Raw genomic sequence first — 10094 nt, forward strand, 5'->3', positions numbered from 1 at the left:
TATTGGAAAGTCAGATGTACAGAGAGGAGGAGAGATAGAAAGGAAGATCCTCCGTCCGATGTGGCCGATGCTATGCCGATCCGAAGCCAGGATCCAGGAACCTCCTCCGGGTATCCCACATGGGTGCAGGGTCCCATGGCTTTGGGCCGTCCTCGACTGCCTTCCCAGGCCACAAGCAGGGATCTGGATGGGAAGTGGAGCTGCCAGAATTAGAACCGGCACCCATATGGGATCCTGGCACTTAAGGCGAGGACTTAAGCTGCTAGGCCACGCCGCCGGGCCCGGGAGGATCTAGTTTCTTACGTCTGTGATAATGTCCATGAGGATAGCAATGGTGCTTAGTACTAAAGAACGTTTTGCTAGGTTGCTCCGTAATGGGTTCCCGCTCAAGGTGTTCCTTCTTCCAGTCTGGTTTTCAGCACTTGATCAAGTGTTTCTTCATTATTAAGCACAGGATCTGGTTGAGAGATAGGTTTTGTATGTTCACATGGAATATCCACGGAAGGGTGCTTAACATGCTATTGTCCTGCCATCCGATGTCAAAGCAAGTTCTACTTTGCAATTATAGTCCCCCGGAAGAGGAGAATATGTAGATTTATGGCAAACACAATACCAAGCTCCATTTTGGGTTGGAGATATGTGCTCCCAAACAGCTGTTTTTGATATCACCCTTTTCACTGTTGCCATGGCATATCAAGATGCTACATATCAACTGGGATGAAAGATGGTTGGAAGAAAGCCACTCTCAACATCTCCTTCCAGGCCTATCAATTTTTGTCCCGCGAGCATGCCATCTTGTCTCATCTGGGTCCTAGAGACTCCCAAGATTTGTTTATTTTTAAAGGCAGAGTTACAGAGACAAAGGTCTTCCTCTTGCTGGTTCACTCCCCAAATGGGCAGAGCTGAACTGATTTGAATCCAGGAACCAGGAGCTTCTTCGGGGTCTCCCACGTGGGTGCATGGTCACAAGCACTTGAGCCGTTCTCTGCTGTTTTCCCAGGCTCTAAGAAAGGAACTGGATGGGAAATGGAGCAGCCGGGACATGAAGCAGTGCCTATATGGTATGCCAATGCTAACAGCAGAAAGATTACCATGCTATGCCACCATGTTGGCCCCCACCTGCCTCTTAGGCTCTCCGAGATTCCAACTGGGCCCATTGCTCCCACCTCTCTCCCCTCCCTCTCCTTGGGTGACTGACAATATGAAGCACCATGCACGTGCAGAGGCCCCGAAGTCTCTCTCTCAGTTGCCTCCCCTGAGCTTACATAAATCGCATCCCACTAGTCCCAAAACACCTGCAAGTCAACAGGGGGAAAGGAACCTTCTGCCACCCTTCTGCCACCTTCTGCCAGAAGCCACAAGGAATCCCAGCTGGCCTCCTCCATACACCAGAGACCCAGGTGTCCATGTTCCTTCTCCCACGGACCAGATCCTGTTTGCTCCACCTGTGGGGGTGTCTAACAACTGGGTGTACTGTGGGACTAAGATTCCACAGGCAAGATTGAAGGAATGAGCTTCACATCATGGTTACGGCCCAGAGGAGGGCAGCCTGGGTGTGAGGGCAGACAGAGGAGCAGCAGGTGAGCAAGGCCCCACACACAGTGTGGGCAGACTGTCCCAGGCCAAGGGCAGTCTGCTCTTGATGCCCTGGAGATGCCAGAAGTTCATCCTACCCCTGCCCCTCCAGGCTTGAACTGGCCAGGCTCCTCCTCAGCCACAGCCCGCAGCTCGCCTTACACCTAGCATCTCCTCTCTCCATCGGGTCTCCTTGACTATGAAGTTATTCTAAAGACAAAGCTCACTCTTCCAACAAGCTGCCTGAATCATTTGGCTTTTCTGGGCTGAGCACTGGGCACAGCAGTGAAGACACTGCTTTGGATGCCCACATCCCACATCAAATGCCTGGCTCAAGGCCCCACCCTGCCCTGATTCCAGCTTTCCTGCTTACATGGACCCTCAGAGGTGGCAGGTACCAGGTACCTGGCTCCTTATCACCCCACATAGAAGATCCAGATTGAGGGGCCTGGCATGGTAGCCTAGTGGCTGAAGTCCTTACCTTGCACGCGCCAGGATTCCAGATGGGTGCTGGCTCATGTCATAGCTGCTCCACTTTCCATCCAGCTCCCTGCTTGTGGCCTGGGAAAGCAGTAGAGGATGGCTCAAAGCCTTGGGAAACCCAAAGGAAGCTCCTGGCTTCAGATCAGCTCAGGTCCAGCCGCTGTGACCACTTGGGGAGTGAATCAATGGGTAGAAGATCCTTCTCCCTGTCTCTCCTTTTCTCTGTAAATCTCATTTTCTAATAAAAATAAAGAAATCTTCACCAAAAAGGAGGAGGAGGAAAAGAAGAAGAGGAGGAGGAGGAGAAAGAAGACGCAGATTGAACACCTGCCTCCTGCCTTCAGCTGGCCAGGAAATCACGGGTATTTGAAGAAATGAAATCAGTAAATTGCAGAGCTCCTTCTACTCTGTCTCTCTGCCTTTAAATAAATAAAATACTTTTTAAAAAAAGTCATTTGGTTGGGGGATGACATCACATGGTGGTGGGTAAACCCTGCACCTGCAACGCTAGCGTCTCATATGGGCACTGGTTCAATTCTTGTCTGTTCTACTTCAGTTTGGATCCAGCTCCCTACTGACGGGCTCGAGAAAGCAGAAGACAGCCCAAGTGCAAGAAGCTCCTGAGCCCTGGCTCCAGCTCAGCCCAGAGCTGGGCTATTGCAGCCATCTGGGGAGTGAACCAGCGGATGGAAGACCTCTGTCTGTCTGTGTGTGTGTGACTCCCTCTCTCTGTGCAACTCTTCAAAACACAGAACTAAATCTTTTTAATAAAAGATTCTTTTTAAAGACTTCTTTTTATTAGGAAGGCAGAGAGTTCCAGAGAGAGAAGAGATGTCTTCCATCTACCTGTTCACTCCCCGGATGGCTGCGACAGCTGGAGCTGGGCTTGTCTCAAGCCAGGAGCTGATTTTGGATCTCCCTCACAGGGACAGGAGCCCAAGGACTTGAACTATCTTCAGCTGCTTTCCCAGATACATTAGCATGGACTTAGATTGGAAATGGAATAGCCAGAACTCAAACCAGCACCCATATGGGATGTTGAAAGCAGAGGTTTAACTTGCTATGCCATGATGCTGGTCCCTAGAACTTTTTTTTTTCCCATGATGTAGCTCCACAGGCTCAGGGTCTAGAACTAAACCTTAAGAACAATCACCTGGGGCCCGGCGCGGTGGCGCAGTGGTTAAGGTCCTCGCCTTGCACTCCCGGGATCCCATATGGGCGCCGGTTCTAATCCCAGCAGCCCCGCTTCCCTTCCAGCTCCCTGCCTGTGGCCCGGGGAAGCAGTCGAGGACAGCCCAAAGCTTTGGGACCCTGCACCCACGTGGGAGACCCGGAAGAGGCTCCTGGCTTCGGATCGGCATAGCATCGGCCATTGCGCTCACTTGGGGAGTGAATCATCAGACGGAAGATCTTCCTCTGTCTCTCCTCTCTGTATATCCGCCTTTCCAATAAAAAAATAATAAAAATAAATCTTTAAAAAAAAAACAATCACCTGGCTTGCTCACCTGATCTTCTAGACGTATGTCCTGTTTCCCAGCAGGACTCCTCCAGGCTAAGCTCCTTCCAGCTGCTTTCCCACAACCCTGTCAGCACCTCCACCCCTGCCCCACCCTCCACAGGCCGGTCAGCTTCCTGTAAGCTCGAGTTGAATCCCTGCCTCCTTCTGGGCCCCTCAGAGGAGCACTGTCCACAGTGGCTGGTAGACTTGACCAGTGCACCCCTAAAATGGGGCTCCTAGCCCTGGTGCTACCCACACCCTGGCCTGGCCTGACAACTCCTCGCCGCCCCAGCCTCACTGCCAATGCCCAGAGAACTCAAACTGCAGCATGTCCTTGTACAACATTACCCCTTTGCCTTTGGCTGGGGTGAAAGCGCACACCCACGTGAGCAGTCACCTGACTGAGCCCCACTCCCCTCCAGCCCCCAGGTGCTGGCTGTCTCAGCAAGCCACAGCTGCATCATCCACACCCCCACAGGAGAACTCACCTATGCCTGGCTCCGCAGCCCTACCAGGAGCTTCTCCAGGGCTGCAAAAACCCATGGTGATCCCCCAGATGCACACAGAGGAACCCCAAAGGTGTGAGTCCAGGCCAGGAGTGTGGAGAGCTGTTGAGGGACAGGCAGCTGAGGGGCATGGCTGGTCCTGCAGAGAGGCAACGAATACCCCAAATCCCTCTCTCCTCCTCGGGTGTCTGTAAGGTCCCTCAGGTGCTTCCCACTGGTCAAACCCATGAGAAGTGAAGAGCAGCCACAGAAGCCCCCGAGGCAGACCCCACAGCTCAGATTCAAGGGCCCCTGGACATCAGGTGAGAAAGACTTGGCTGAGATGTCCCAGCAGGGCCAAGGGACAGCTGACCACCTCTGGGGTTGGGGAGAGGAATGGGGGGGATGAGGATGTTTCTGGTCTAAGATTCAGAAAAATGCCCCCAGGCCTAGATGCAGCTGCGGGGCCTGGAGGCAGCAGGTGCATGGACAGGCCAGGATGAGGCCTAAATGAGTAGCATCAGAGGGACAAAGCCCCGTCTGGGAAAAAAGGCCAAATAGATAGCCCTCTGAGGGATTTACCAGGAGGGTGAGGATGTGGGGTGGGGTGAGTGATAGGGAAAGCCCCAACCTCTTCTTGTGGCCACTGCTTCCACAGATACCGCAAAGCCACTCCTTGTGAGTGGGATGGCGCAGGGGGGAGCAGGCAGAGGCCAAGGTCCCAGGTCCTTGACCTGAGGCGGTGGCCAAGCTATTGAGTGACAGGCAACAGTGCTGTTACATAAGCCAGTGAGCTGGCCTTGGCAGGAAGCGGTGCCCTTGGCTTGGTTGGGCTGGGAGGAGCTGACCTGAGGGTCGACTGGAAGCAAGTGCAAAGCATCCGCAGTGGCCACCCGACGTGTGCTTCCGGAAAACAGCTTTAATAGCTGGGAGAGGGCAGGCTACCAAGAAATATTTCTGCCACCAGTGAGTGCAGCAGAGTGCCTGGGAGCTCCGAGGTTGGATGATCCCAAGGCTCCGTGGCCTGGGTTACCCTTGCTCAGGAGTTCAGACACACAGAGGACTGTGTGGCACCACCATGAGGACCAGTAGAAAAGAACAGGAAGTGTCCAGCAGGTGCACATCAAGCCCTCACAGGACAGTGGTCTCTCTCCCAGCTGCTCCTACCACGTGCTCCAGACCCACATACTGTCCCCTCCTCCCCAAGGGGAGCAGATTGTTGCAGGGACCATGTGGGGTCCTGAGGTGCTGGTGGAAATGGGGTGTCTGTGAAGTTTAAATGGAAAAAAGAGCCCTTTTCTATGTAGGGGAACAGGCAGTAATTCAGAAAACCCAAACTGGGAGGAGAAGAGCAAGACAAACCCACTAGTGACTTCAACAGGGAACCCTGGGCTTTTGGCTACCCAGACTCCTGGCTTCAGCCTGACTCAGCCCAGCCCCTGCAGCCTTATGGGACATGAACCAGCAGAGAAGATGGAAACTCTCTCTTTCTCTCTCTTCTTTCTTCTCTGTCACTCTGCCTTTCCCATAAATACAACACATATTTTTATTTAAAAAAAATAATTGTGGGGTTAGCACTGTGGCACAGCAAGTTAAGCCACCACCTACAACAATACATCCCATAGGAACACTAATTAGAATCCCAGCTGCTCTTGCTTTTTTTTTTTTTTAAGATTTACTTATTTATTTTTATTGACAGGCAGATTTACAGAGAGGAGAAACAGAGAGAAAAATCTTCTGCCCAATGGTTCACTTCACAAATAGCAGCAACACTACAGCTAAGCCAATCCAAAGCCAGGAACCAGGAGCTTCTTTCAGGCCTCCCACATGGGTACAGGGTCCCAAGGCTTTGGCCCATCCCCTACTGCTTTCCCAGGCCACAAGCCGAGTGGATGGAAAGTGAAACAGCCGAGACATGAATTGGCGCCCATTTGGGATCCCAGGGTTTGCAAGGTGAGGATTTAGTCATTGAGCTATATCATTCCAGGCCCTGCTCTTGCTTCTGATCCTGCTCCCTGCTAATGCATCTGGAAAGGCAGTGGACTTGGGCCCCTGCCACCCACATGGGAACCTCAGAGTCCCTAGGTCCTGGCTTCAGCGTGGCTCAGCTCCGACCACTGTGGCCACTTGGGGAGTGAACCAGTGGCTGGAAGATCTCAATCTATCTGTCTCTTTTTTTTGTATATGTAACTCTGCCTTTCAAATAAGTATTTTTTAAAAAGGAGAACTGTAAGATAGGATACTTGCTGCTGATGCTGCTAAAACAATCATAGAGGAAGGCTGAGCTCAGGACACAAAGAAAGTTTTGAGAAGATGCAACACAGACTGACACATGAGGAGGTAGTGGAGTTCAAGAAAGTGCTCCTCCTGGACATAAAAAGTAGAAAACTCAACTTCGGTCCACCAGTAAATGGGCTTATTCCACACCGTTCCAGGTGGAGAAGCTGTACCAAGTAAGAAGACACCAATAAGGGTCAGTGTTGCATATCCCTTATGGGTATAAGTTCGAGTCCTGGCTGTTCCACTTTCCAGCCAGCTCCCTGCTAATGTGCCTAAGAGAGCAACAGAAGATGGCTCAAATCCCCAGGATTCTTTGCCCATGAAGCAGACCTGCAATGAGATTCTAGTTCCTAGCTTCAGCCTAGCTCAACCCTGGCTATTGCAGATATTTGGGGAGTGAACCAGTGGATGAAAGATTTGTCTCTTTCTCTCTGTAATTCTAACTAAAAAAAAAAAAAATAGCTAAAAAAATAAAGCAGCAGTAGCCAACAGCTAAGGTACTGATGTACACAGGAGCCAACTTGTGGTGTCGTTGCCACTCACCCACATACGCCTCTCAGTCCTTTGTCGTGTTCCGCACACTCCCTTCAGTCCTGCCCCCTGCCTAGGCCTGAGGACTGCCATTTGCTTTCAGAGATCCCATCTCCAACCTAGGAGAGGCGAGCATGGAACTGTTGCCTCTTACTGCTTCCTTCCTTCCATCCATCCAACAGCGTGGGCCCTGTCTGCAGGGATGGCTCCTAGGGGAATCCGTGAGTGCATGCCCAGGCCTTGTCCTGGACTGGTGTCTTGTCCAGTTGGCGAAATATCTGAACAGTTGAGTGCTGTGTGACTGAAGGCAAGCTTAGCAGAGCCCATATTCTTGAATTTGGCAGAGATTTGCCAAGGCTGCAATCAAGGGCTCTTTCTTCCTGTCCAACCGGTCCTGGGATGACAGCAAAGGTGAGGCCAAACGGTTACACTGTACCAACAATGCACACAGTGGCTCTTTAAACGTGAACATGAACTCCAGCCAAGATTGAGTAGGGGAAGATGACTGATGAGTAGGTGATATGAGGCCTGGGCTTGTGTGGATGAAGCCTGGTGGAGTCAGGGCCCTGTATGCACTTGGTACATAGACCTGAATTTACATCCTCGGTTTTGAATACTTCCTGTGCATCTATTGGTAGAGCTGAGAACCAACCAGAGCTCAGTTCCCAGGTCAGGGTCTTCGGGATTCAAGCTGGAGAGGTGTCACCTCTGTGCCCAGAGTTGTCACAGGGGCCTGGAGTCACGAACATCCAGGAGTGAAGACGGGCAGTAAAGTTGAAGATGCTTCCAGTGAGCAGCACCTGTGCATCAGGGAAGGCTGTTACACAGCAAGGCAGGCTCTGGAGCCATCAGGTGGATGCAGCAGGGAAGAAAGGGCTGGGACAGAGAATTCAGACAGCAACATAACTATCAACTCACACCCATCCCACCCTCACTGCACACCTGAGCAGGTACCCTGCCTTGGAAGCCAGGATGGCTAGGTAGCTGAGACCCTGCCAGGTCCTCATGAGCTGTGCTGGTTCCTGCCCACGAGGGAAGTACGGTCCCCTTCAAAAGCATGTTTCAGGAAGCTCACCAGATCTTTTTAAAATATTTACTTTTATTTAAAAGATTTACAGAGAGGAGAGACAGATCTTCCACTTGCTGGTTCACTCCCCAAATGATCACAACCGCCAGAGTTGAGATGATCTGAAGCCAGGAGCGAGGGGCTTCTTCACAGGTGTTGGGTGTCCAACACAGGTGCAGGGTCCCTAGGCTTTGGGCCATCCTTGACTGCTTTTCCAGGCCATTAGCAGGGAGCTTAATACTAAGTGGAGAAGCCAGGACACAAACCAGTAACCATATGGGATGCCAACAACACAGGGTTGAAGGAATTAGCCTGCTGCACCACTGTACCAGCCCAGTTCATCACATTGTTAAGCAGAGCGATGCTGAGAGACACAGTGGTAAGAGCCAGTGTGGGACCCAACAAACATGAGATCTTGCCTGCACCTGTATCTGTATACAGGAGATGTGGGGAACTGCGTGATTGTGTGCACGGTGCAAACGGTTGTGGTGAGCAAACACTGCTCCAGAAGTTCCATGATTAACTCAGACAGAACCCCACCCTTTGTGGTAGGCACCCCAGGCTTTCCCCACACTAATCTCCAGGGGAAGACTCAAGGGCTGCAGTAGCCTGCCAGGAGCTACTAAGGAAGAACCAACATCCTTTCTTCAGAACCACGGCAGACCAGAGCAGAATTTGCTAGTCTGATATTTACTGCACACATACTGTGTGACAGTCACTAGCTTACACTTGAGCCCAGACCCCGAGGATGGGGATACAGGCAAGGCAGCACTGTAGCAGACACACAGCCAATGGGAAGACGGGCAAGGTGGTGTTGGAGCGGGTATGCAGTCAGTGTGAGGGGAAGCAGGTGGCTCTGGCTCCTACACTTTGAACAGTGCAATCCATCAGGGAATGGACAGCTGGCTGGGACACACTTCTAACACTGATTTTTTAAAAAATATATTTATTTAATTGCAAATTCAGATATATATAGAAAGGAAGAGAGACAGAGAGAAACATCTTCCATCCAATGATTCAATCCCCAAATGACTACAATGGCCGGTGCTGCGCCAATCCAAAGCCAGGAACCCAGATCCTCTTCCGGGACTCCCAAGCGGGTGCAGGGTCCCAAGGTTTTGGGCCGTCCTTGACTGCCTTCCAGGTCACAAGCTGGATGGAAAGCAGGGCTGCTGGGATTGGAACTGGCGCCCATATGGGATCCTGGCGCGTTCAAGGCGAGGACTTTAGCTGCTAGGCCCTGGCATCAGGCCCCTAACACTGATTTTGTTGTTCTTGTTAAAGCTTTATTGGAATGACAGAGATACAGAGGGAAGAACAGACAGACTTCCCATCCACTGGTTCACTCCCCAAATGGCTGCAGTGGCTAGGGTTGAATTGATCCGACGCCAGGAACGTCTGCCTGGTCTCCCATGTGGGTGCAGGGTTCCAAGGTTTTGGGCCATCCTCTACTGCTTCCCTAGGCCATAAACAGGGAGCCAGATGGGAAGTGGAGCAGCTAGGACACAAACCAGTGCTCTTACGGGATCCTGGTGCTTGAAGGCAGAGGATTAGCCAATTGAGCCATTACACCAGCCCACACTTCAAAATCAATTTGGTTTTTAACATCAGGATTTCTCTTAAGATTTATCTATTTTTATTGGAAATTTAGATATAGAGAGGAGAGACAGAAATGAAGATCTTCCATCCATTGATTCACTCTCCAACTGGCTGTAATGGCTGGAGCTGAGCCGATCCAAAGCCAGGAGCCAGGAGCCTCCTCCAGGTCTCCCATGCGGGTACAGAGTCCCAATACTTTGGACCATCCTCAACTGCTTTCCCAGGCCACAACAGGGAGCTGGATGGGAAGTGGGGCTGCCAGGACATGAACTGGCATCCATATGGAATCCTGGGATGTGCAGGCAAGGACTTCAGTCACTAGGCTACCGTGCCAGGCCCTAACATCAGAATTTTTAAAAAATAGCTTTTTAAAGGCAGCAATTCTTTATTTCTTTTCATTCCTAGCATTATTTTGATTTTTTTTTTAATTGCAAAAGCAGATTTACAGAGAGAAGGAAAGATCTTCTGTGTGCTGATTCACTCCTCAAGTAGCCCCAATGGCCAGAGTTCAGCCAATCTGAAGCCAGGAGCTTCTTCTGGGTCTCCAATACAAGTGCAGGATCCCAAGCCTTTCAGC

At 51.3% G+C, this 10094-nt stretch overlaps 1 pseudogene; it reads right to left on the reverse strand.

Annotated features, from left to right (window-relative positions):
• Positions 1 to 262: 262 nt before the first annotated feature.
• Positions 263 to 687, reverse strand: LOC121158385 (annotated as a pseudogene).
• Positions 688 to 10094: the final 9407 nt, after the last annotated feature.

This window comes from Ochotona curzoniae, unplaced genomic scaffold (assembly GCF_017591425.1).
Source record: "Ochotona curzoniae isolate NIBS_2020 unplaced genomic scaffold, NIBS_Ocur_1.0 contig_3819, whole genome shotgun sequence".
Classification (NCBI taxonomy): domain Eukaryota; kingdom Metazoa; phylum Chordata; class Mammalia; order Lagomorpha; family Ochotonidae; genus Ochotona; species Ochotona curzoniae.